At 41.2% G+C, this 24274-nt stretch overlaps 1 pseudogene; it reads right to left on the bottom strand.

The window, feature by feature from the left end:
- Nucleotides 1-345: 345 nt before the first annotated feature.
- Nucleotides 346-1187, bottom strand: LOC111541724 (annotated as a pseudogene).
- Between the last annotated feature and the right edge of the window lie 23087 nt (nucleotides 1188-24274).

Below are 24274 nucleotides of genomic sequence, written 5' to 3' on the forward strand. Positions count from 1 at the left end.
ATCAGGATATCACAATTTCATTCATTTACTCAATATGAATTTATAAAGTGCCTACATATTATCAGCTTCCACTTGCAGCCATTTCTAGATAAAAAAGAAAACTGGCATCTCAAAAGGGCCACCAAGTTTCCCCAAAGTCTACCACTGAAAGAACCTTTTTTGGAAATGGGTTTCTTCTACACTTCTGAAAGGGTAACATCTTAAAGCTGAATCATCTTGAACCTGGAGGTCTAACATATTTAACAATACTTGCATCCCAGACATGCAACATTAAAAGATACACCAAATTCTGAAGGTAGCTATGCTGCAAAATAGTTTAAAATTAAACAATTGTATAGTATTCATTTATGCTTGAAATTCCAGTCCTAGACCAAGCTTGGGGCCACCAGGATTGACCTTCTTGACATCCAGAAGAGCTGACAATGTCAGTTTGATACCTGGCTTTAGGGTCTGAGTGTATCCTGAACCTGTCAGGCTGGAGTTGTTCACTTCAGCTGAGAATCAGGCGTCAGGGTCAATCTGAAACTTGGCTGCTATTCTGAAGCGTGTTACTGTTTCCTGCTGTCCAGATGAGACTGACAGCAGTCTCCAACTTCTTGTTCACCTGGTAAATGGAGCCACCAAACTCTGTTCTGTCAGACATTAGTGTGAAGCCAGAATTCATCAGTCTTGTAGCCAACTGCAAAATTGCTCTGAGTAACTCGGGACTTTGCAGTCTCAAAATTCATCTGGTAGTTGGCTAGCCTTGTAACCCAGCACCAGAGCATACTGGATGGAAGGCCCAGCAATATTGAAATCCATGTCGCAGCCCAGATTAATGTTTTCCCACTTGTACCCTGTCTTGATTTTAGCTTTCTTTTTTTTGCCTAGTGTTAGGTGAGAAGGATGAATTGAAGGTCAGCTTCAGTCCAGTGCAAGCTGATCTTCCACAGTAATCTCAGTGCCTAGTGTATTGTCAGTGTTCCATTTCTCCGTAAACGTCAGGCCATGCTCAGTCCATCTGTACTTGGTTTCCAGACTACCCGTCACTTTGGTGGTCTCAGCATTGGCAGAGTCTGAGCTTGTAAATTCCAATCCATTTTCAGATTTGATTTCAAATTAAGCTTTATTAAGCCAAATCCGTAACCCTTGGTGAAGACATCCCTGGCAGATTTGCCAAGATTGGCATACATGAGTGGCACAGCCATCTTCTGCTCAGAGGTGGTGGCAGCGGGCTCTGCGGCAGCTACCAATTGTAGATACTTCTATTATTCAGAGTGGAACATCTAATGATGCATTTCCTTTCTCTAATCTGTATCAGAATATATATATATTCATTCATTCATGGTATAATCTCAAAACATTAATAATATACCAGACTACCTCATCCCTACCGTGGATGGGCATGGAGGGGAGAAGCAGTAAGTTAATGAAAAAAGAAGATGGAAAATCTCTTTAATGATTACATTATCAAACTAATAATGCTGCACAGGCCACCTATTATGATGACTATTTCTATATAGATTCAATAATGCTATACAGAATAACTGATATTTATGTTTTTCAATTGGTTTTCTGACTGGAATTTGTGTTTTGTTTTTCATGTATTCTCATTCTTTTAAATCTTTCTGTTGCTGTGAAATGGGTCTCACATAAAGAAAAGTGTAAAAGTGTAATGAATATAAATTTATAGCTCAGTGTATCTGTGGTGTTCAAACTGATTGTTAAATGGGAGAGTACCAGCACACCAAACACCTCACTGACTTTTGTTTTTTTTTGTACATTGATATTCATACTAATAGCAGCTTTATTCACAATTGCCAAAATTTGGATGCAACCAAGATGCTCCTCAGTAAGTAGATAAACTGTGGTACATCTAAACAATGGAACACTATTCAGTGCTAAAAAAAGAAATGATCTATCAAGCCCTGATAAGATATGGAGGAATCTTTTAAAATGGGGTACATGTTCAGGTTTGTTATATAGGTAAATTATGTATCATGAGGGTTTGGTGTACAGATTATTTCATCACCCAGGTAATAAGTATGATACTCAACAGGTAGTTTTTCAATCCTCACCCTCTTCCCACCCTCCACCCTCAAGTAGGCCCCAGTGTCTATTGTTCCCTTTTTTGTGTCCATGTGTACTCAATGTTCAGCTCCCACTTATAAGTGAGAACATGTGGTATTTGGTTTTATGTTCCTGTGTTAGTTTGCTTAGGATAATGCCCTCCAGCTCCATCCATGGTCTGGCAAAGGACATTATCTCATTCTTTTTTATGGCTGCATATTATTCCTTGGTATAAACGTACTACATTTTCTTTATGCACTCTACCATCGATGGGATTTAGGTTGATTCCATGTCTTTGCTCTTGTGAATAGTGCTGCAATGAATGTACATGTGCATGTGTCTTTATGGAAGAACAATTTATATTCCTGTGGGTATATAACCAATAACAGGATTGCTGGGTCAAATGGTAATTCTGTTTTAAGTTCTTTGAGGAATCACCACACTGTTTTCCACAGTAGTTGAACTAATTTACACTGTCACCAGCACTGTATAAGTGTTCCCCTTTCTCTGCAACCTATATGCAGATATAGTATCTGCTATATTTAGACTTTTTAATATTAGCCATTCTCACTGGTGTGAGATGTTATCTCCTGGTGGTTTTGATTTGCATTTCTCTAATTATTAGTGATGTTGAACATGTTTTCATATGCTTGTTTGTCACACGTATGTCTGCTTTTAAAAGTGTCTGTTTATGTCCTTTGCTCACTTTTAAATGGGGTTATTTGTTTTTTGCTTGTAAGTTTAGGTTCCTTATAAGTTCTGGATATTGAACCTTTGTCAGATGCTTAGTTTGAACATATTTTCTCCCATTCTGTAGGTTGTTCGTTTACTCAGTTGATAGCTTCTTTTGATGTGCAGAAGCTCTGAGATTTAATTAGATCCAATTTGTCAGTTTTTGTTTTTGTTGCAATTGCTTTTGGTGTCTACATTATGAAATCTCTGCCAGGGCTGATGTCCAGAATGGTATTTCCTAGGTTATCTTCCAAGGTTTATATAGTTTCAGCTTGTACATTTAAGTCTTTAATCGATCTTGAGTTGATTTTTGTATGTGATGTAAAGTTGGGGCCCAGTTTCAGTCTTTGGCATATGGCTAGCCATCTATTCCAGCACAATTTATTGAATGAGGAGTCCTTTATGCATTGCTTGTTTTTGTCAGCTTTGTCAAACATCAGATGGTTATAGGTGTGCCACCTTATTTCTCTGTTCTTTATTCTGTTCTGTTGGCCTATGTGTCTGTTTTTGTACCAGTACTGTGCTGTTTTGGTTACTGTAGCCCTGTATTATCGCTTGAAGTCCAATAGCGTGATGCCTCCTGCTTTGTTTTGTTTGGTTAGGATTGCTTTGGCTATTTGGACTCTTTTTTTCTTTGGCTACGTGTGAATTTTAAAGTAGCATTTTCTACTTCTGTGAAGAATGTCATTGGCAGTTTGATAGGAATAGTATTGAATCTGTAAATTGCTTTGGGCAGTATGGCCATTTTAATGATATTGGTTCTTCCTACCTGTGAGCATGTAATTTTTTTTTATTTGTTTGTGTCATCTCTGATTTCTCTGAACAGTGTTTTGTAATTCTAATTGTAGAGCTCTTTTACCTCCCTGGTTAGCTGTATTCTTAGGTATTGTATTCTTTTTCTGGCATCTGTGAATGGGATTGCATTTCTGATTTGGCTGTTGGTTTGGATGTTGTTGATGTATAGGAGTGTTACTGACTTTTATACATTAAATTTATATACTGAAACTGTGCTGAAGTTGTTTATCAGATCAAGGAGCTTTTGGGCAGAGACTATGGGGTTTTCCAGATAAAGAATTATGTAATCTGCAAACAGGGATAGTTTGACTTTCTATCTTCTGATTTGGATGCTTTTTCTTTCTTTCTTTTGCCTGATTGTTCTCATCAGGAATTCCAGTACTATATTTAATGTGAGTAGTGAGAGAGGACATCCTTCTCTTGTGCCAGTTTTCATGGGAAAGGCTTCCAGCTTTTACCCATTCAGTATGATGTTGGTTGTGGCTTTGTCACAAATGGCTCTTATATTTTGAAGTATTTTCCTTCAATGTTTAGTTTATTAAGGATTTTTAACATGAAGGGATGTTGAATTTTATCAAAAGCCTTTTTTTTGCATCTATAGAGATAATCGTGTTTTTTATTTTAGTATTTATTCTAATTTTAATTTTAATTAATTAATTTGGTTTCTAAATTATACTTTAATTTCTGGGATACAAATGCAGAATGTGCAGGTTTGTTACATAGGTATACATGTGCTATGGTGGTTTGCTGCACCCATCAAACCGTCACCTATATGAGGTATTCCTTCTAATGCTATCGCTCCTCTAGCACCCCAGCCCCTGACAGGCCCTGGTGTGTGATGTTCCCCTCCCTATGCCTGTGTGTTCTCATTGTTCAACTCCCACTTATGAGTAAGAATATGCAGTGTTTCGTTTTCTGTTCTTGTGTTAATTTGCTGAGAATGATGGTTTCCAGCCTCACCCATGTCCACACAAAGAACATGAACTCATCCTTTTTTATGGCTGCATAGTATTCCATGGTGTGTATGTGCCACATTTTCTTCATCCAGTCTATCATTGATGGGGATTTGGGTTGGTTCCAAGTCTTTGCTCTTGTGAATAGTGCTGCAATAAATATACATTGTGCATGTGTCTTTATAGTAGAATGATTTATAATCCTTTGGGTATATACCCAGTAATGGGATCGCTGGGTCAAATGATATTTCTGGTTTTAGATCCTTGAGGAATTGCCACACTGTCTTCTACAATGGTTGAACTAATTTACAGTCCCACCAACAGTGTAAAAGTGTACCTATTTCTCCACATTCTCTCCAGCATCTGTTGTTTTCTGTCTTTTTAAGAATTGCCATTCTAACTGACGTGAGATGCTATCTTATTGTGGTTTTGATTTTATATTTCTCTAATGACCAGTGATGATGAGCCTTTTTTCATATGTTTGTTGGCCACATAAATGTCTTCTTTTGAAAAGTGTCTGTTTATATCTTTTGCCCACTTTTTGATGGGATTGTTGTTTTCTTGTAAATTTGTTTAAGTTCTTTGTAGATCCTGGATATTAGCCCTTTGTCAGATGGATAGATTGCAAACATTTTTTCCCATTCTGTAGGTTACCTATTCACTATGATGATAGTTTCTTTTGCTGTGCAGAAGCTCTTTAGTTTAATTAGATTCCATTTGTCAATTTTGGCTTTTGCTGCCATTGCTTTTGGTGTTTTAGTCATGAATTCTTTGCCCAGGCCTACATCCTGAATGGTATTGCCAAGGTTTTCTTCTAGGGTTTTTATGGTTTTGGGTTTTACATTTAAGTCTTTAATCCATCTTGAGTTAATTTTTGTATAAGGTGTAAAAAAGGGGTCTGGTTTCAATTTTCTGTATATGGCTAGCCAGTTTTCTCAACACCATTTTTAAATAGGGAATCCTTTCCTAATTACTTGTCTGTTTGTTTGTTTGTTTGTTTTGAGATGGAGTATCACTCTGTTGCCCAGGCTGGAGTGCACTGGTACAATCTTGGCTCACTGCAACTTCTGCTTCCTGGGATCATGCCATTCTCCTGCCTCAGCCTCCCGAGTAGCTGGGACTACAGGCACCTGCCACTACACCTGGCTAATTTTTTGTATTTTTAGTAGAGATGGGGTTTCACCATGTTAGCCAGGATGGTCTCAATCTCCTGACCTCACGATCCGCCAACCTCGGCCTCCCAAAGTGCTGGGATTACAGGTGTGAGCCACTGCGCTCGGCCCCCCATTGCTTGTTTTTGAAAGGTTTGTCAAAGATCGGATGGTTGTAGATGTGTGGTGTTATTTCTGAGGCCTCTGTTCTGTTCCACTGGTCTATATGTCTGTTTTGGTACCAGTACCACACTCTTTTGGTTTCTGTAGGTTTGTAAAATAGTTTGAAGTCAGGTAGCTAATGCCTCCAGCTTTGTTCTTTCTGCATAGGATTGTTTTGGCTCTGTGGGCTCTTTGTTGGTTCCATATGAAATTTAAAGTAGTTTTTTTCTAATTCTGTGAAGAAAGTCAACGGTAGCTTGATGAGGATAACACTGAATCTATAAATTACTTTGAAAAGTATGGCCATTTTCATGATATTGATTCTTCCTATCCAGGAGGATGGAATGTTTTTCCATTTGTTTGTGTTCTGTCTTATTTCCTTGAGCATTTGTTTGTAGTTCTCCTTGAAGAGGTCCTTCACGTTCCTTGCACATTGTTTTCTTGGGTATTTTATTCTCTTTGTAGCAATTGTGAATGGGAGTTCACTCATGATTTGGCTCTCTGTTTGTCTATTATTGGTGTATAGAAATGCTCTTGATTTTTCACATTGATTTTATATTCTGAGACTTTGCTGAAGTTGCTTATCAGCTTAAGGAGATTTTGGGCTGAGATGATGGGGTTTTCTCAATATAAAATCATGTCATCTGCAGAGACAATTTGACTTCCTCTCTTCCTATTTGAATACGCTATATTTCTTTCTCTTGCCTGATTGCCCTGGCCAGAACTTCCAATACTATGTTGAACAAGTGTGATGACAGAGGGAGTCCTTGTCTTGTGCTGGTTTTCAAAGGGAATGCTTCCAGCTTTTGGCCATTCAGTAGGATATTGGCTGTAGGTTTGTCATAAATAGCTCTTATAATTTTGAGATACGTTCCATGAACACTGAATTTATTGAGAGTTTTAGCATGAAGGGCTGTTGAATTTTGTCGAAGGCCTTTTCTGCATCTATTGATATAATCATGTGGTTTTTGTCTTTGGTCCTGTTTATATGCTGGATTACGTTATTATTTATTGATTTGCATCTGTTGAACCAGCCTTGCATCCCAGGGATGAAGCCCACTTGATCATGGTGGATAAGCTTTTTGATGTGCTGCTGCATTTGGTTTGCCAGTATTTTATTGAGGATTTTCACATTGATATCAGGGATATTGGCCATAAATTTTCTATTTTTTTGTGGCTTCTCTGTCAGGTTTTGGTATCAGGTGGATGCTGGCTTCATAAAATGAGTTAGGGAGGATTCCCTCTTTTTTCTATTGTTTGGAATATTTTCAGAAGGAATGGTATCAGCTCCTCTCTGTACTTCTGGTAGAATTTGGCTGTGAATCTGTCTGGTCCTGGACTTATTTTTCTTGGTAGGCTATTAATTACTGCCTCAACTTCAGAACTTGTTATTGGTCTATTCAGGGATTCGACTTCTTCCTGGTTTAGACTTGGGAGGGTGTAAGTGTCCAGGAATTTATCCATGTCTCCTAGATTTTTTAGTTTATTTACGTAGAGGTGTTTATAGTAATCTCTGATGGTGCTTTGTATTTCTGTGGGATCAGTGGTGATATCCCCTTTATCATTTTTTATTGCATATATTTGATTCCTCTGTTTTTCCTTATTAGTCTGGCTAGCAGTCTATGTATTTTGTTGATCTCTTCAAAACACCAGCTCCTGGATTCATTGATTTTTTGAGGGTTTTTCATGTCTCTATCTTCTTCAGTTCTGCTCTGATCTTAGTTATTTCTTGTCTTCTGCTAGCTTTTGAATTTGTTTGCTCTTGCTTCTCTAGTTCTTTTAATTGTGATGTTAGGGTGTTGATTTTAGATCTTTCCTGCTTTCTCTTGTGGGCATTTAGTGCTATAAATTATCCTTTACACACTGCTTTAAATGTGTCCCAGAGATTCTGGTACATTGTGTCTTTGTTCTCATTGGTTTCAAAAAACTTCTTGATCTCTGCCTTAACTTCGTTATTTACCCAGTAGTCATTCAGGAGCAGGTTGTTCAGTTTCCATGTAGTTGTGCAGGTTTTAATGAGTTTCTTAATCCTGAGTTCTAATTAGATGGCACTGAGGTCTGAGAGGCTGTTATGATTTCCATTCTTTTGCATTTGCTGAGGAGTGTTTTACTTCCAATTGCATGGTCAATTTTAGAATAAGTGTGATGTGGTGCTGAGAAGAATGTATATACTGTTGATTTGGGGTGGAGATTTCTGTAGATGTCTGTTAGGTCTGGTTGGTTCAGAGCTGAGTTCAAGTCCTGAATATCCTTGTTAATTTTTTTTTCTCATTGATCTGTCTAATATTGACAGTGGGGTGTTAAAGTCTCCCACTATTATTGTGTGAGTCTAAGTCTGTTTGTAGATCTCTAAGAACTTGCTTTACGAATCTGGGTGCTCCTGTATCGGGTGCATATATATTTAGCATAGTTAGTTCTTCTTGTTGCATTGATCCCTTTACCATTATGTAATGGCCTTCTTTGTCTCTTTTGATCTTTGTTGGTTTAAAGTCTGTTTTATCAAAAACTAGGATTGCAACCCCTGCTTTTTTTTGCTTTCCATTTGCTTGGTAAATCTTCCTCCATCCCTTTATTGTGAATCTATGTGTATCTTTGCACATGACATTGGTTTCCTGAATACAGTACACCAATGGGTCTTGACTGTTTATCCAATTTGCCAGTTGGTGTCTTTTAATTGGGGTATTAAGCCCATTTACATTTAAGGTTAATACCATTATAGGTAAATTTGACCCTGTCATTATGATGCTAGCTGATTATTTTGCCTGTTAGTTGATGCAGTTTCTTCATAGTGTCAATGGCCTTTACAATTTGGTATGTTTTTGCAGTGACTGGTACAGGTTGTTCCTCTCCATGTTTAGTGCTTCCTTCAGGAGCTCTTATAATGCAGGCCTGATGGTGACAAGATCTCTTATCATCTGCTTGTCTGTAAAGGATTTTATTTCTCCTTTGCTTATGAAGCTTAGTTTTGGCTGGATATGAAATTCTGGGTTGAAAATTCTTTTCTTTAAGAATGTTGAATATTGGCCCCTACTCTCTTCTGGCTTATAGGGTTTCTGCAGAGAGATTTACTGTTAGTCTGATGGGCTTCCCTTTGTGGGTAGCCCAACCTTTCTCTCTGGCTGCCCTTAAAACTTTTTCCTTCATTTCAACTCTGGTGAATCTGATGATTATGTGTCTTCAGGTTGCTCTTCTTGAGGAGTATCTTTGTGGTGTTCTCCATATTTCCTGAATTTGAATGTTGGCCTGTCTTTCCAGGTTGGAGAAGTTCTGCTAGATAATATCCTGAAGAGTGTTTTCCAACCTGGTTCCATTCTCCCCATCACTTTCAGGTATACCAATCAAATGTAGATTTGGTCTTTTCACATAGTCCCATATTTCTTGGAGTCTTACTTTGTCTTTTTCATTCTTTTTTCTTTTATCTTGTCTTCTTGCTTTATTTCATTACGTTGATCTTCAGTCTCTAATATTGTTTCTTCTGCTTGATTGATTTCGCTATTGATACTTTTGTATGCTTCACAAAGTTCTCGTGCTGTGTTTTCCAGCTGCATCAAGTCATTATGTTCTGTATACTGGTTATTCTAGTTAGCAATTCGTCTAACCTTTTTTCAAGGTTCTTAGCTTCCTTGCGTTGGGTTGGAACATGCTCCTTTAGTTCAGAGGAGTTTGTTATCACCCACCTTCTGAAGCCTACTTCTGTCAATTCATCAAGCCCATTTTCTGTTTAATTTTGTTCCCTTGCTGATGAGGAGCTATGATCTTTTGGAGGAGAAGAGGCTTTCTGGTTTTTGGAATTTTCAACATTTTTGCACTGGTTTCTCCCATATTTGTGGATTCATCTACCCTTGGTCTTTGATGTTGGTGACCTTCGGATAGGGTCTCTGATTGGACAACCTTTTTGTGATGTTGATTCTATTCCTTTCTGTTTGCTAGTTTTCCTTCTACTAATCAGGACCCTCTGCTGCAGCTCTGCTGGAGTTTGCTGGAGGTCCACTCTAGACCCTGTTTGCCTGGGTATCACCAGCAGAGGTCGCAGAGGAGCAAATATTGCTGCCTGTTCTTTCCTCTGGAAGCTTCATCCCAGAGGGGCATCTGCCAGATGCCAGCCATAACTCTCCTGTATGAGGTGTCTGTCGTCCCCTGATGGGAGGTGTCTCCCAGTCAGGATACACTGGGGTGAGGGACCCACTTAAGGAGGCAGTCTGACCCTTAGCAGAGCTTGAATGTTGTGCTGGGAGGTCTGATGCTCTGTTCAGAGCTGTCAGGCAGGGATGTTTAAGTATGCTGAAGCTGTGCCCACAGCTGCCCCTTCCCCCAAGTGCTCTGTTCCAGAAAGATGGGGGTTTTATCTATAAGTCCCTGATTGGGACTGCTGCCCTTTTTTTCTTTAAGAGATGCCCTGCCCAGAGGGGAGGAATCTAGAGAGGCAATCTGGGATCAGCGCCCTTCTTGAGCTGTGGTGGGCTCTGCCCAGTTCAAACTGCCCAAGCAGCCTTTTTTATACTGTGAGGGTAAAACTGCCTATTCAAGCATCAGCAATGGTGGAGGCCCCTCCCCCCACCAAGCTCAAGTGTCCCATATCAACCTCAGACTGTTGTGCTGGTGGTGAGAATTTCAAGCCAGTGGATCTTAGTTTTCTGGGCTCCGTGGGAGTGGGACCCACTGAGCCAGACCACTTGGCTCCCTGATTTCAGCCCCCTTTCCAGGGAAGTGAACAATTCTGTCTCTCTGGTGTTCCAGGCAACACTGGGGTATGAAAACAAAAAACAAAAAACAAAAAACAAACCAAACTCCTGTAGCTAGCTCGGTGTCTGCCCAAATGGTCACCTAGTTTTGCGATTGAAACCCAGGGCCCTGTTGGTGTAGGCACTGGAGGGAATCTCCTGGCCTGTGGGTTGCGAAGACCATGGGAAAAGCACAGTGTCTGGGCTGGAGTGCACCATTCCTCATGGCACAGTCCCTAATGGCTTCCTTTGGCTAGGAGAGGGAAGTTCCCCAACCCCTTGTGCTTCCTGTGTGAGGCGACGCCCCACCCTGCTTTGGCTCACCGTTTTTGGGCTACACCCACTGTCCAACCAGTCCCAGTGAGATGAACCGGGTACCTCAGTTGGAAATGCAGAATTCACCTGTCTTCTGCGTTGATCTCGCTGGGAGCTGCAGATAGGAGCTGCTCCTATTTGGTCAGCTTGCCAGCAATCCCTGTCTTGCTTTCTTGTTCCCCTCCTTTGCCAGGTCCCCATTCTCTACATGGTCTCTACCACCTTCCAGCAGATGTAGGATGCTCTGCAGGTTGTGGGCCAGAGAGGTCAGTTGCCTCACTCCAACATCTGTGGCCTATTTCATTTCTGCTTTATCCTGCTCCAGCCTTTGCTCCTGTCTTGCAATTTCTTGGTCAGGCAGCTCTGCAGGTTGCCAACAGTCAGTGCTGTCATTCAGATCATCGCAGTTTGCCCCTAAAGATCTCCACTGTGCTGTGAAGTATGTGGGAACTGTTCTGCATCACTCACTTGGGGAAGTTCAGGAGACCTGCATTTTTGTACTGTTTTCAGAAGCTCTCCTATGTCCTGAAGGGAAGACCTGTTCATTTCATTTAGAAATCTCAAGCAGAGGGTTTGGAGCATTTGAGGACTGGCCTCGGCATGGTGGATGTGAGGCCACCACTGGCCTGGGATGCTGGCCCCATCTTGGCTCTGGCCTTTCCGTGAACCTCACCCTGGGCTGAACCCCTTCCAGTCAGCTCTTCCTTTCTTCTCACCATATGTTATCTCCTGCTCGTAGAGACCACCACAGCAGTGCATGCCTGGATCACCCAGAGTATCTATGCGGTAACTGACACTAGTCCCAGGATTCTGTACATTACTAGTACAGCTGTCCAACTGCCCACAGGTGGGCCAGCAGCAGCTGAGTATGCATTTCATGGTGGGCAGCAGGCCCACCATGGCTTCTGAGGGCTTCACAGCTCTGGCTCCACTTGCCAGTGGTCTGTGGGCCACAAGTTACCACTCAGAACCACGTGGAATGTTCTTTCTCTAACACAAACAAGGGCCCACAAAGCAGAGTAGACCGTCCACTGGGCTGGGAGGAGGGGAGCCACCTCATGTTCCAGAAAACTATGTCCCTGATTTTGCTGAGCAAATAGAAAGCAACATTACTTATGCAGTGCCTTGAGGGAGTGGAAAGAGCTCGTGGCAGCCCCTAGCTCAGGCTACTCCAGGCTCCCACCTCACACTACAGCACAGCTAGAAGGTCAAAGAAGGGCCATGCCATAGCCCCGGGTCCACAAATGATTCTCTTGGTGCAGTGTGGTGACCTGTCCCTGGTGAGGCTCGTTACCCTGATTTCACATTTCCTTTTGCTACAGGGAAGTCTGGTTTTGCCTACAAAGAGTCTATCTTGCTAGATTGAGCTCCTTGAAGAAGGGGCTATGTTTTCTTCATTTCCAATTGAGCTCCTTGAAGAAGCGGCTATGTTTTCTTCATTTCCATATCATCAGTAGCTAGTCAATGCCCAGTATACACTAGAGGCTTGGTCATTGTTTGTCTTATTTTCTTTTTGACTCTCCTCTCACTTAGGACATGTCACTTCCCCTCTTGACCTCCATATGCAGATCTGTGAATAAGGGTAAATGGGTAAAGGCCCCTCTAGCTTTAAAACCCCTCTGACATAGAGAGAACTTTGAACAGAACCAGAAGCTAAGGAATGATGCATAGAGCATTTGCCCTGGCATGATGGGTAGGATCTACAGATCTGGCTATTAGGGTGGGATCTTGCCACTTGAATTTGACCCTGATTTTCAAATCACTCACAAGAATGATCTTTAGAGTTGGTGGTTTTGTGTGTGTGTGTTTTTTAGACTCTGTTGTTGACAACAGCTTCTGGAAATCTTTTCCACAGAGAATAAGGGGGCTTCTTTGGACAAATTGGGTGGATGCAGGCTCTATCTGCCTGACAGCTACTGTTTGGGCCACATCATGACTGCTACATTCTGCTCCTCTACAGAGGTTTCTTCAGACAATATAGTGTGTCTGGCCCTGTCATTTGTTACAAGTGTAGAAACAACAAATGAGAACCTGAAACCTGGGATAAGTGCCTGCCACTGAATCCTGTCCCCTCGCAGGCACATCTACAAGGTGCACCTGTGCTCTGGCCCTCTCTTTCCAAGAAGACAGACCATAGGAACTTCCAGGATCATGTTGCCTTGGACACCACAGTCTATGTGAACAGCAGGACCGAAGCTGTGAAAGTTGCCATGATGGTGAGGGCTAATAGGAGGACAGTCACATTAGAAAGGCAGCATCCTGGCCTTCCATGATAGGCTGAGTGACGTGGCCTCTGTCTGCCCACTGGAGCTGCCATCTTATTGCCAGTTCCTGGAGGAGCACTGTGAGCTCCTCCCCAGGACCTGTTTCTTGGCTTCCCTTTGTCATGACTCCCTCTGGGCTGTGGTGGCACCCTCTCTGGCCCTGTGGGGGAGTGGGCACAGGGGGAGGAGGGGAGCTGATGAGCTTGAGGCCAGTGGGTGGTCTGCTCTGGCTGTGGCACCTTCTTGGGCCTGCCCTGGCCTGGCTCCAGGGCTCTGCCTACTCCACCTCTAGGATCCTCAGGCTGCATCCTGCTGGCACTGCATCTTCCACTCACTCTCTGGATGTATTTTGCATGTGAGAAGACATGAGTTTGGGGAACCAGGAGTAGAGTGCTGAGGTGGGAGCCTAGAGTAGCCTGAGCTAGGGGCTGCCATGAGCTCTTTCCACTCCCTCAAGGCGCTGCATAAGTAATGTCGCTTTCTATTTGCTTAGCAAATAGAAACGTAAGTTCAAAACTTATGTTGAAATGTAATCACTTTTGGGATAGTACTGCAAAGTGGGACTGTTAAGAGGGCTGTTCGGCCAAGAGGGCTCTGCCTTCATGAATGGATTAACGTCATTGTTATGGGAATGGGTTCATTGCTGCAAGAGTAAATGGTCATAAAAATGAGTTTGCTTTCTTGCTTTCTCACTTGCTCCCTCTTTTGCCCTTCTGTCATTGTTCCTGGGAGGATGCAGCACGAAGGCCCTTACCAGATGCTAGTGCCATGCTCTTGGACTTCCCAGCCTCTAGAGCCACAAGCCACATAAATTTCCATTCATTATAAAGTACTCAGTCTGTGGTATTCTGTTATAGCAACATTAAGTGAACTAAGTTAATACCTATGTTCTTAGTTTTCTGAGAATTTTTATCATGATTAGATACTGAATTTTGTCAAATGATTTTGCTACATGAATTGATATGATCATATGATTTTTATCATTTGTTCATGTGGGGGATTACATTGATTGAATTTTGAATATTGCACCAGCCTTGCCTACCTGGAATAAATACCACTTGGTATTGATATAGGAATTAAAAAGAAATTATTTAGGCAGATAGTGAGGGTAAGGAAGTAGTGAAAAACAGCCCCCAAATAATTTTCTTTTCTAACAAAGAGCAGCCAGTAAAATTGAACTACAGACATAGACAAGTAAGCTGGAAGCTTGCAGGGGTGAATGCTGGCAGTTGTGTCAATGGGAAAGGGGCTACCTGAGGGTTAGGCATGTTCAAAATGGTGGTTCCATCTTCCCTTTTCCTAGCCAATCATGTGTGCAGTCAGAAGCAGACAACATGGTGCTGACCAGGCAAAGACACAATTTGCATAATATTAGGGTGCAGTGGCCAGCTTCTTCTTGTGCTATGTAAATGTCACACCTGGTCCAACCAATTTTTGGGTAAATCAGACACCACCTCCTCAAGCCAGTCTGTAAAACCCTGTGCACTCCACTGTGGGCAGGAGGTCTCACTTGGGCACTCCTTTCTCTGGCAGAAGAGAGAGAACTAATCTCCTTTCTCTTTCTTTTGCCTACTAAACCACTCCTAAACCCACTTCTTGTGTGTCTGTGTACTCAATTTCCTTGGTATGAGATGATGAACCTCAGGTATTTACCTGAGACAAATGACACTGCTTCAGTATGAGGTATGATTCTCTTTATATGGTTTGAATTTGATTTGCTAATACTTTGTTGATAATTGCATCACGAGAAATATTGATCTTAGTTTTACTTTTTTTTTTTTTTTTTTTTTTATCATACTGCCTTTGTCTGGATTTAGTATCAGAGTAATACTGGCTTCATAAAATGAGCTGGGAAGTGTTCCCACACGTCTTATATTCTGGAAGAGATTATGTAAAGTTGTTGGTAATGTCTTTAAATGTTTGGTAGAATTCTCCAGGGAAACCACTTGAACATGGAGACATCTTTAAAGGAGATTTTATATTATGAATTCAATTTATTTAATTGTTACGGCCTTATTCAGATTACTTATTTCATCTCAAGTTCGGGTAGTTTGCGTTTTTTAAGAGATTGGGCCAATTCTTCTAAATTGTCAAATTTATGAGCATAAGGCTTTTCATAGTATTCTCTTATTATCCTGTTACTTATTTTCTATTTTATTGTATTTTATATATGTATATGTACGTATACTTTTAATCTCTCTTAAAATCTCTGCCCTTTAGTTGGTGTATTTGAACTATTTACATTTATGGTAACTACAATTAAATCTGTCTCTTTTTTTTTTTTGGAGACAGTGTCTCACTCTGTCACCCCGGCTGGAGTGCAGTGGCGCAATGTCTGCTCTGCATTGCCCCCCAGGTTCATGCTGTTCTTCTGCCTCAGCCTCCTAATAGCCGAGCAGCAGCTGACTAATAGCAGCTGACTAATAGCAGCAGCCTCCCTAGCAGCTGACCCGAATAGCTGCCACAATGCCTGGGAAATTTTTTTGCATTTTTAGTCGAGGTGGGGTTTTATCGCGTTAGCCAGGATGGTCTCGATCTCCTGACTTCTTGATCCACCTGCCATGACCTTCCAAAAATCTGTCATTTTATTATTTGTTTTCTATTTGTTTTCTCTGTTTCTTGGTCCTTTGTTTATCTCCTCTTTCTTTTCTTTCTTTTTTTTTTTTTATTATACTTTAAGTTATAGGGTACATGTGCAAAATGTGCAGGTTTGTTACATATGTATATATGTGCCATGTTGCTGTGCTGCACCCATTAACTCATCATTTACATTAGGTATATCTCCTAATGCTATCCCTCCCCCCTGCCCACAATAGGACCCGGTGTGTGATGTTCCCCTTCCTGTGTCCAAGTGATCTCATTGTTCAGTTTCCACCTATGAATGAGAATATGCAGTATTTCATTTTCTGTTCTTGCGATAGTTTGCTGAGAATGATGGTTTCCAGTTGCATCCATGTGCCTACAAAGGACACAAACTCATCCTTTTTTATGGCTGCATAGTATTTCATGGTGTATATGTGCCACATTTTCTTAATCCAATCTGTCACTGATGGACATTTGGTTTGATTCCAAGTCTTTGCTATTGTGAATAGTGCCGCAATAAACATATGTGTGCATGTGTCTTTATAGCAGCATGATTTATAATCTTTTGGGTATATCCCCAGTAATGGGATGGTTGGGTCAAATGGTATTTCTAGTTCTAGATCCTTGAGGAATTGCCACACTGTTTTCCACAATGGTTGAACTAGTTTACAGTCCCACCAACAGTGTAAAAGTGTTTCTATTTCTCCACATCCTCTCCAGCACCTGTTGTTTCCTGACTTTTTAATGATTGCCATTCTAACTGGTGTGAGATGGTATCTCATTGTGGTTTTGATTTGCATTTCTCTGATGGCCAGTGATGGTGAGCATTTTTTCATGTGTCTGTTGGTTGTATGAATGTCTTTCTTTGAGAAGTACCTGTTCATATCCTCTGCCTGCTTTTTAATGGGGTTGTTTGTTTTTTTCTGGTAAATTTGATTGAGTTCTTTATAGGTTCTGGAAATTAGCCCTTTGTCAGATGAGTAGATTGCAAAACTTTTCTCCCATTCTGTAAGTTGCCTGTTCACTCTAATGGTAGTTTCTTTTGCCGTGCAGAAGCTCTTTAGTTTAATTAGATCCCATTTGTCAATTTTGGCTTTTGTTGCTGTCGCTTTTGGTGTTTTAGACATGAAGTCCTTGCCCATGCCTATGTCCTAAATGGTATTGCCAAGGTTTTCTTCTAGGGTTTTTATGGTTTTAGGTCTAACATTTAAGTCTCTAATCCATCTTGAATTAATTTTTGTATAAAGAGTAAGGAAAGGATCCAGTTTCAGCTTTCTACTTATGGCTAGCCAATTTTCCCAGCACCATTTATTAAATAGGGAATCCTTTCCCCATTTCTTGTTTTTCTCAGGTTTGTCAAAGATCTGATGGCTGTAGATGTGTGATATTATTTCTGAGGGCTCGGTTCTGTTCCTGGTCTATATCTCTGTTTTGGTACCAGTACCATGCTGTTTTGGTTACTGCAGCCTTGTAGTATAGTTTGAAGTCAGGTAGCATGATGCCTCCAGCTTTGTTCTTTTGGCTTAGGATTGTCTTGGTAATGTGGGGTCTTTTTTGGTTCCATATGAACTTTAAAGCCGTTTTTTCCAATTCTGTGAAGAAACTCATTGGTAGCTTAATGGGAATGGCATTGAATCTACAAATTACCTTGGGCAGTATGGCCATTTTCACAATATGATTCTTCCTATCCATGAGCATGGTATGTTCTTCCATTTGTTTGTGTCCTCTTTGATTTCACTGAGCAGTGGTTTGTAGTTCTCCTTGAAGAGGTCCTTTACATCCCTTGTAAGTTGGATTCCTAGGTATTTTATTCTCTTTGAAGTAATTGTGAATGGGAGTTCATTCATGATTTGGCTCTCTGTCTGTTACTGGTGTGTAAGAATACTTGTGATTTTTACACATTGATTTTGTATCCTGAGACTTTGCTGAAGTTGCTTATCAGCTTAAGGAGATTTTGGGCTGAGATGATGTGGTTTTCTAAATATACAATCATGTCATCTGCAAACAGGGACAATTTGACTTCTTCTTTTCCTAACTGTATACCCTTGATTTCTTTCTCTTGCCTGATTGCCTTAGCCAGAACTTCCAACACTATGTTGAATAGGAGTGGTGAGAGAGGGCATCCCTGTCTTGTGCCAGTTTTCAAAGGGAATGCTTCCAGTTTTTGGCCATTCAGTATGATATTGGCTGTGGTTTTGTCATAAATAGCTCTTATTATTTTGAGATATGTTCCATGAATACAGAATTTATTGCGAGTTTTTAGCATGAAGGGCTGTTGAATTTTGTCAGAGGCCTTTTCTGCATCTATTGAGATAATCATGTGGTTTTTGTCTTTGGTCTGTTTATATGCTGGATTATGTTTATTGATTTGCATCTGTTGAACGAGCCTTGCATCCCAGGGATGAAGCCCACTTGATCATGGTGGATAAGCTTTTTGATGTGCTGCTGGATTCAGTTTGCCAGTATTTTATTGAGGATTTTTGCATCGATGTTCATCAGGGATATTGGTCTAAAATTCTCTCTTTTTTTTTTTGTATCTCTGTTAGGCTTTGGTATCAGGATGATATTGGCCTCATAAAATGAGTTAGGGAGGATTCCCTCTTTTTCTATTGATTGGAATAGTTTCAAAAGGAATGGTGTCAGCTCTTCCTTGTACCTCCAGTAGAATTCAGCTGTGAATCCATCTGGTCCTGGACTTTTTTTTGGTTGGTAGGCTATTAATTATTGCCTCAATTTCAGAGCCTACTATTGGTCTATTCAGGGATTCAACTTCTTCCTTGTTTAGTCTTGGGAGAGTGTAAGTGTCCAGGAAATTATCCATTTCTTCTAGGTTTTCTAGTTTATTTGTGTAGAGGTGTTTATAGTATTCTCTGATGGTAATTTGTATTTCTGTGGTGTTGGTGGTGATATCCCCTTTATCACTTTTTATTGCATCTATTTGATTCTTCTCTCTTTTCTTCTTTATTCTTCTTGCTAGCGGTCTATCAATTTTGTTGATCTTTTCAGAAAACCGGCTCCTGGATTCACTGATTTTTTGGAAGGTTTTTTTGTGTCTCTATCTCCTTCAGTTCTGCTCTGATCTTAGTTATTTCTTGCCTTCTGCTAGCTTTTGAATGTGTTTGCTCTTGCTTCTCCAGTTCTTTTAATTGTAATGTTAGGGTGTCAATTTTAGATCTTTTCAGCTTTCTCTTGTGGGCATTTAGTGCTATAAATTTCCCTCTACACACTGCTTTAAATGTGTCCCAGAGATTCTGGCACATTGTATCTTTGTTCTCATTGGTTTCAAAGAACATCTTTATTTCTGCCTTCATTTTGTTATTTAGCCAGTAGTCATTCAGGAGCAGGCTGTTCAGTTTCCATGTAGTTGAGTGGGTTTGATTGAGTTTCTTAGTCCTGAGTTGTAGTTTGATTGCACTGTGGTCTGAGAGACAGTTTGTTATAATTTCCGTTCTTGTACATTTGCTGAGGAGTGCTTTACTTCCAATTATGTGGTCAATTTTGGAATAAGTGAGATGTGGTGCTGAGAAGAATGTATATTCTGTTGATTTGGGGTGGAGAGTTCTGGAGATGTCTATTAAGTCCGCTTGGTGCAGAGTTGAGCTCAATTCCTGGATATCCTTTTTAACTTTCTGTCTCATTGATCTGTCTAATGTTGACAGTGGGGTGTTAAAATCTCCCATTATTATTGTATGGGAGTCTAAGTCTCTTTGTAAGTCTCTAAGGACATGCTTTATGAATCTGGGTTCTCCTGTATTGGGTGCATATATATTTAGGATAGTTAGCCTTCCTGATGAATTGATCCTTTTACCATTATGTAATGGCCTTCTTTGTCTCTTTTGATCTCTGATGGTTTATAGTCTGTTTTATCAGAGACTAGGATTGCAACCCCTGCTTTTTTTTTGTTTTCCATTTGCTTGGTAGATCTTCCTCCATCCCTTTATTTTGAGCCTATGTGTGTGTCTGCATGTGAGATGGGTCTCCTGAGTATGCAAACTGATGGGTCTTGACTCTATCCAATTTGCCAGTCTGTGTCTTTTAGTTGGACCATTTAGTCCATTTACATTTAAGGTTAATATTGTTATGTGTGAACTTGATCCTGTCATTATGATATTAGCTGGTTATTTTGCTCACTAGTTGATGCAGCTTCTTCCTAGCATTGATGGACTTCCATTTTGACATGTTTTTGCAATGGCTTGTACCTGTTGCTCCTTTCCATGTTTAGTGCTTCCTTCAGGATCTCTTTTAGGGCAGGCCTGGTGGTGAGAAAAGCTCTAAGCATTTGCTTGTCTGTAAAGGATTTTATTTCTCCTTCACTTATGAAACTTCGTTTGGCTGGATATGAAATTCTGGGTTGAAAATTCTTTTCTTGGGGGGCGGAGCAAGATGGCCGAATAGGAACAGCTCCAGTCTCCGTCTCCCAGTGCGAGCGACACAGAAGGCCGGTGATTTCTGCATTTTCAACTGAGGTACTGGGGTCATCTCACTCGGGAGTGCTGGACAATCGGTGCTGGTCAGCTGCTGCAGCCTGACCAGCGAGAGCTGAAGCAGGGCGAGGCATCGCCTCCCCTGGGAAGCGCAAGGGGGAAGGGAGTCCCTTTTCCTAGGCAGGGGAACTGAGACACACAACACCTGGAAAATCGGGTAACTCCCACCCCAATAGTGTGCTGTAAGCACACCGGCACACCGGAGAATATATCCCACACCTGGCCGGGAGGGTCCCACGCCCACGGAGCCTCCCTCCTTGCTAACACAGCAGTTTGCAGTCTGCGGCAATCTAACCCCAAGGCAGCAGCAAGGCTGGGGGAGGGGCGCCCGCCATCGCTGAGGGTTAAGTAGGTAAACAAAGCTGCTGGGAAGCTCGAACTGGGTGGAGCTCACAGCAGCTCAAGGAAACCTGCCTGTCTCTGTAGACTCTGCCTCTGGGGACAGGACACAGGTAAAAAATAACAGGGGAAGCAGCAGAGGCCTATGCAGACGCGAACGACTCTGTCTGACAGCTTTGAAGAGAGCAGTGGATCTCCCAACACGGAGGTTGAGATCTGAGAAGGGGCAGGCTGCCTGCTCAAGTGGGTCCCTGACCCCTGAGTAGCCTAACTGGGAGACATCCCCCACTAGGGGCAGTCTGACACCCCACACCTCACAGGGTGGAGTACACCCCTGAGAGGAAGCTTCCAAAGCAAGAATCAGACAGGTGCACTCGCTGTTTAGCAATATTCTATCTTCTGCAAACTCTGCTGCTGATACCCAGGCAAACAGGGTCTGGAGTGGACCTCAAGCAATCTCCAACAGACCTACAGCTGAGGGTCCTGACTGTCAGAAGGAAAACTATCAAACAGGAAGGACACCCCTACCAAAACCCCATCAGTTCGTCACCATCATCAAAGACCAGAGACAGATAAAACCACAACGATGGGGAACAAGCAGGGCAGAAAAGCTGGAAATTCAAAAAATAAGGGTGCAACTCCCCCTGCAAAGGAGCACAGCCCATCGCCAGCAACGGACCAAAGCTGGTCAGAGAATGATTTTGACGAGATGAGAGAAGAAGGCTTCAGTCCATCAAACCTCTCAGAGCTAAAGAAGGAATTACGTACCCAGCGCAAAGAAACTAAAAATCTTGAAAAAAGAGTGGAAGAATTGACAGCTAGACTAATTAATGCAGAGAAGGTCACAAACGAAATGACAGAGATGAAAACCATGACACGAGAAATACGTGACAAATGCACAAGCTTCAGTAACCGACTCGATCAACTGGAAGAAAGAGTATCAGCGATTGAAGAACAAATGAATGAAATGAAGCGAGAAGAGAAACCAAAAGAAAAAAGAAGAAAAAGAAATGAACAAAGCCTGCAAGAAGTATGGGATTATGTAAAAAGACCAAATCTACGTCTGATTGGGGTGCCTGAAAGTGAGGGGGAAAATGGAACCAAATTGGAAAACACTCTTCAGGATATCATCCAGGAGAACTTCCCCAACCTAGCAGGGCAGGCCAACATTCAAATTCAGGAAATACAGAGAACAGCACAAAGATACTCCTCCAGAAGAGCAACTCCAAGACACATAATTGCCAGATTCACCAAAGTTGAAATGAAGGAAAAAATCTTAAGGGCAGCCAGAGAGAAAGGTTGGGTTACCCACAAAGGGAAGCCCATCAGACTGACAGCAGATCTCTCGGCAGAAACTCTACAAGCCAGAAGAGAGTGGGGGCCAATATTCAACGTTCTTAAAGAAAAGAATTTTAAAACCAGAATTTCATATCCAGCCAAACTAAGTTTCATAAGTGAAGGAGAAATAAAATTCTTTACAGATAAGCAAATGCTTAGAGATTTTGTCACCACCAGGCCTGCCTTACAAGAGACCTTTAAGGAAGCCCTAAACATGGAAAGGAACAACCGGTACCAGCCATTGCAAAAACATGCCAAAATGTAAAGACCATCGAGGCTAGGAAGAATCTGCATCAACTAATGAGCAAAATAACCAGTTAATATCATAATGGCAGGATCAAGTTCACACATAACAATATTAACCTTAAATGTAAATGGACTAAATGCTCCAATTAAAAGACACAGACTGGCAAACTGGATAAAGAGTCAAGACCCATCAGTCTGCTGTATTCAGGAGACCCATCTCACATGCAGAGACATACATAGGCTCAAAATAAAGGGATGGAGGAAGATCTACCAAGCAAATGGAGAACAAAAAAAAGCAGGGGTTGCAATCCTAGTCTCTGATAAAACAGACTTTAAACCATCAAAGATCAAAAGAGACAAAGAAGGCCATTACATAATGGTAAAGGGATCAATTCAACAGGAAGAGCTAACTATCCTAAATATATATGCACCCAATACAGGAGCACCCAGATTCATAAAGCAAGTCCTTAGAGACTTACAAAGAGACTTAGACTCCCATACAATAATAATGGGAGACTTCAACACTCCACTGTCAACATTAGACAGATCAACGAGACAGAAAGTTAACAAGGATATCCAGGAATTGAACTCATCTCTGCACCAAGCGGACCTAATAGACATCTATAGAACTCTCCACCCCAAATCAACAGAATATACATTCTTCTCAGCACCACATCACACTTATTCCAAAATCGACCACATAATTGGAAGTAAAGCACTCCTCAGCAAATGTAAAAGAACAGAAATTATAACAAACTGTCTCTCAGACCACAGTGCAATCAAACTAGAACTCAGGACTAAGAAACTCAATCAAAACCGCTCAACTACATGGAAACTGAACAACCTGCTCCTGAATGACTACTGGGTACATAACGAAATGAAAGCAGAAATAAAGATGTTCTTTGAAACCAATGAGAACAAAGATACAACATACCAGAATCTCTGGGACACATTTAAAGCAGTGTGTAGAGGGAAATTTATAGCACTAAGTGCCCACAAGAGAAAGCTGAAAAGATCTAAAATTGACACCCTAACATCACAATTAAAAGAACTAGAGAGAGAGCAAACACATTCAAAAGCTAGCAGAAGGCAAGAAATAACTAAGATCAGAGCAGAACTGAAGGAGGTAGAGACACAAAAAACCCTCCAAAAAATCAATGAATCCAGGAGTTGGTTTTTTGAAAAGATCAACAAAATTGATAGACCACTGGCAAGACTAATAAAGAAGAAAAGGGAGAGGAATCAAATAGACGCAATAAAAAATGATAAAGGGGATATCACCACCGACCCCACAGAAATACAAACTACCATCAGAGAATACTATAAACACCTCCATGCAAATCAACTAGAAAATCTAGAAGAAATGGATAATTTCCTGGACACTTACACTCTCCCAAGACTAAACCAGGAAGAAGTTGAATCCCTGAATAGACCAATAGCAGGCTCTCAAATTGAGGCAATAATTAATAGCCTACCCACCAAAAAAAGCCCAGGACCAGATGGATTCACAGCTGAATTCTACCAGAGGTACAAGGAGGAGCTGGTACCATTCCTTCTGAAACTATTCCAATCAATAGAAAAAGAGGGAATCCTCCCTAACTCATTTTATGAGGCCAACACCATCCTGATACCAAAGCCTGGCAGAGACACAACAAAAAAAGAGAATTTTAGACCAATATCCCTGATGAACATCGATGCAAAAATCCTCAATAAAATACTGGCAAACCGGATTCAGCAGCACATCAAAAAGCTTATCCACCATGATCAAGTGGGCTTCATCCCTGGGATGCAAGGCTGGTTCAACGTTCGCAAATCAATAAACGTAATCCAGCATATAAACAGAACCAAAGACAAGAACCACATGATTATCTCAATAGATGCAGAAAAGGCTTTTGACAAAATTCAACAGCCCTTCATGCTAAAAACGCTCAAGAAATTCGGTATTGATGGAACGTACCTCAAAATAATAAGAGCTATTTATGACAAACCCACAGCTAATATCATACTGAATGGGCAAAAACTGGAAAAATTCCCTTTGAAAACTGGCACAAGACAGGGATGCCCTCTCTCACCACTCCTATTCAACATAGTGTTGGAAGTTCTGGCTAGGGCAATCAGGCAAGAGAAAGAAATCAAGGGTAT

This window comes from Piliocolobus tephrosceles, chromosome 10, assembly GCF_002776525.5.
Source record: "Piliocolobus tephrosceles isolate RC106 chromosome 10, ASM277652v3, whole genome shotgun sequence".
Classification (NCBI taxonomy): Eukaryota; Metazoa; Chordata; class Mammalia; order Primates; family Cercopithecidae; genus Piliocolobus; species Piliocolobus tephrosceles.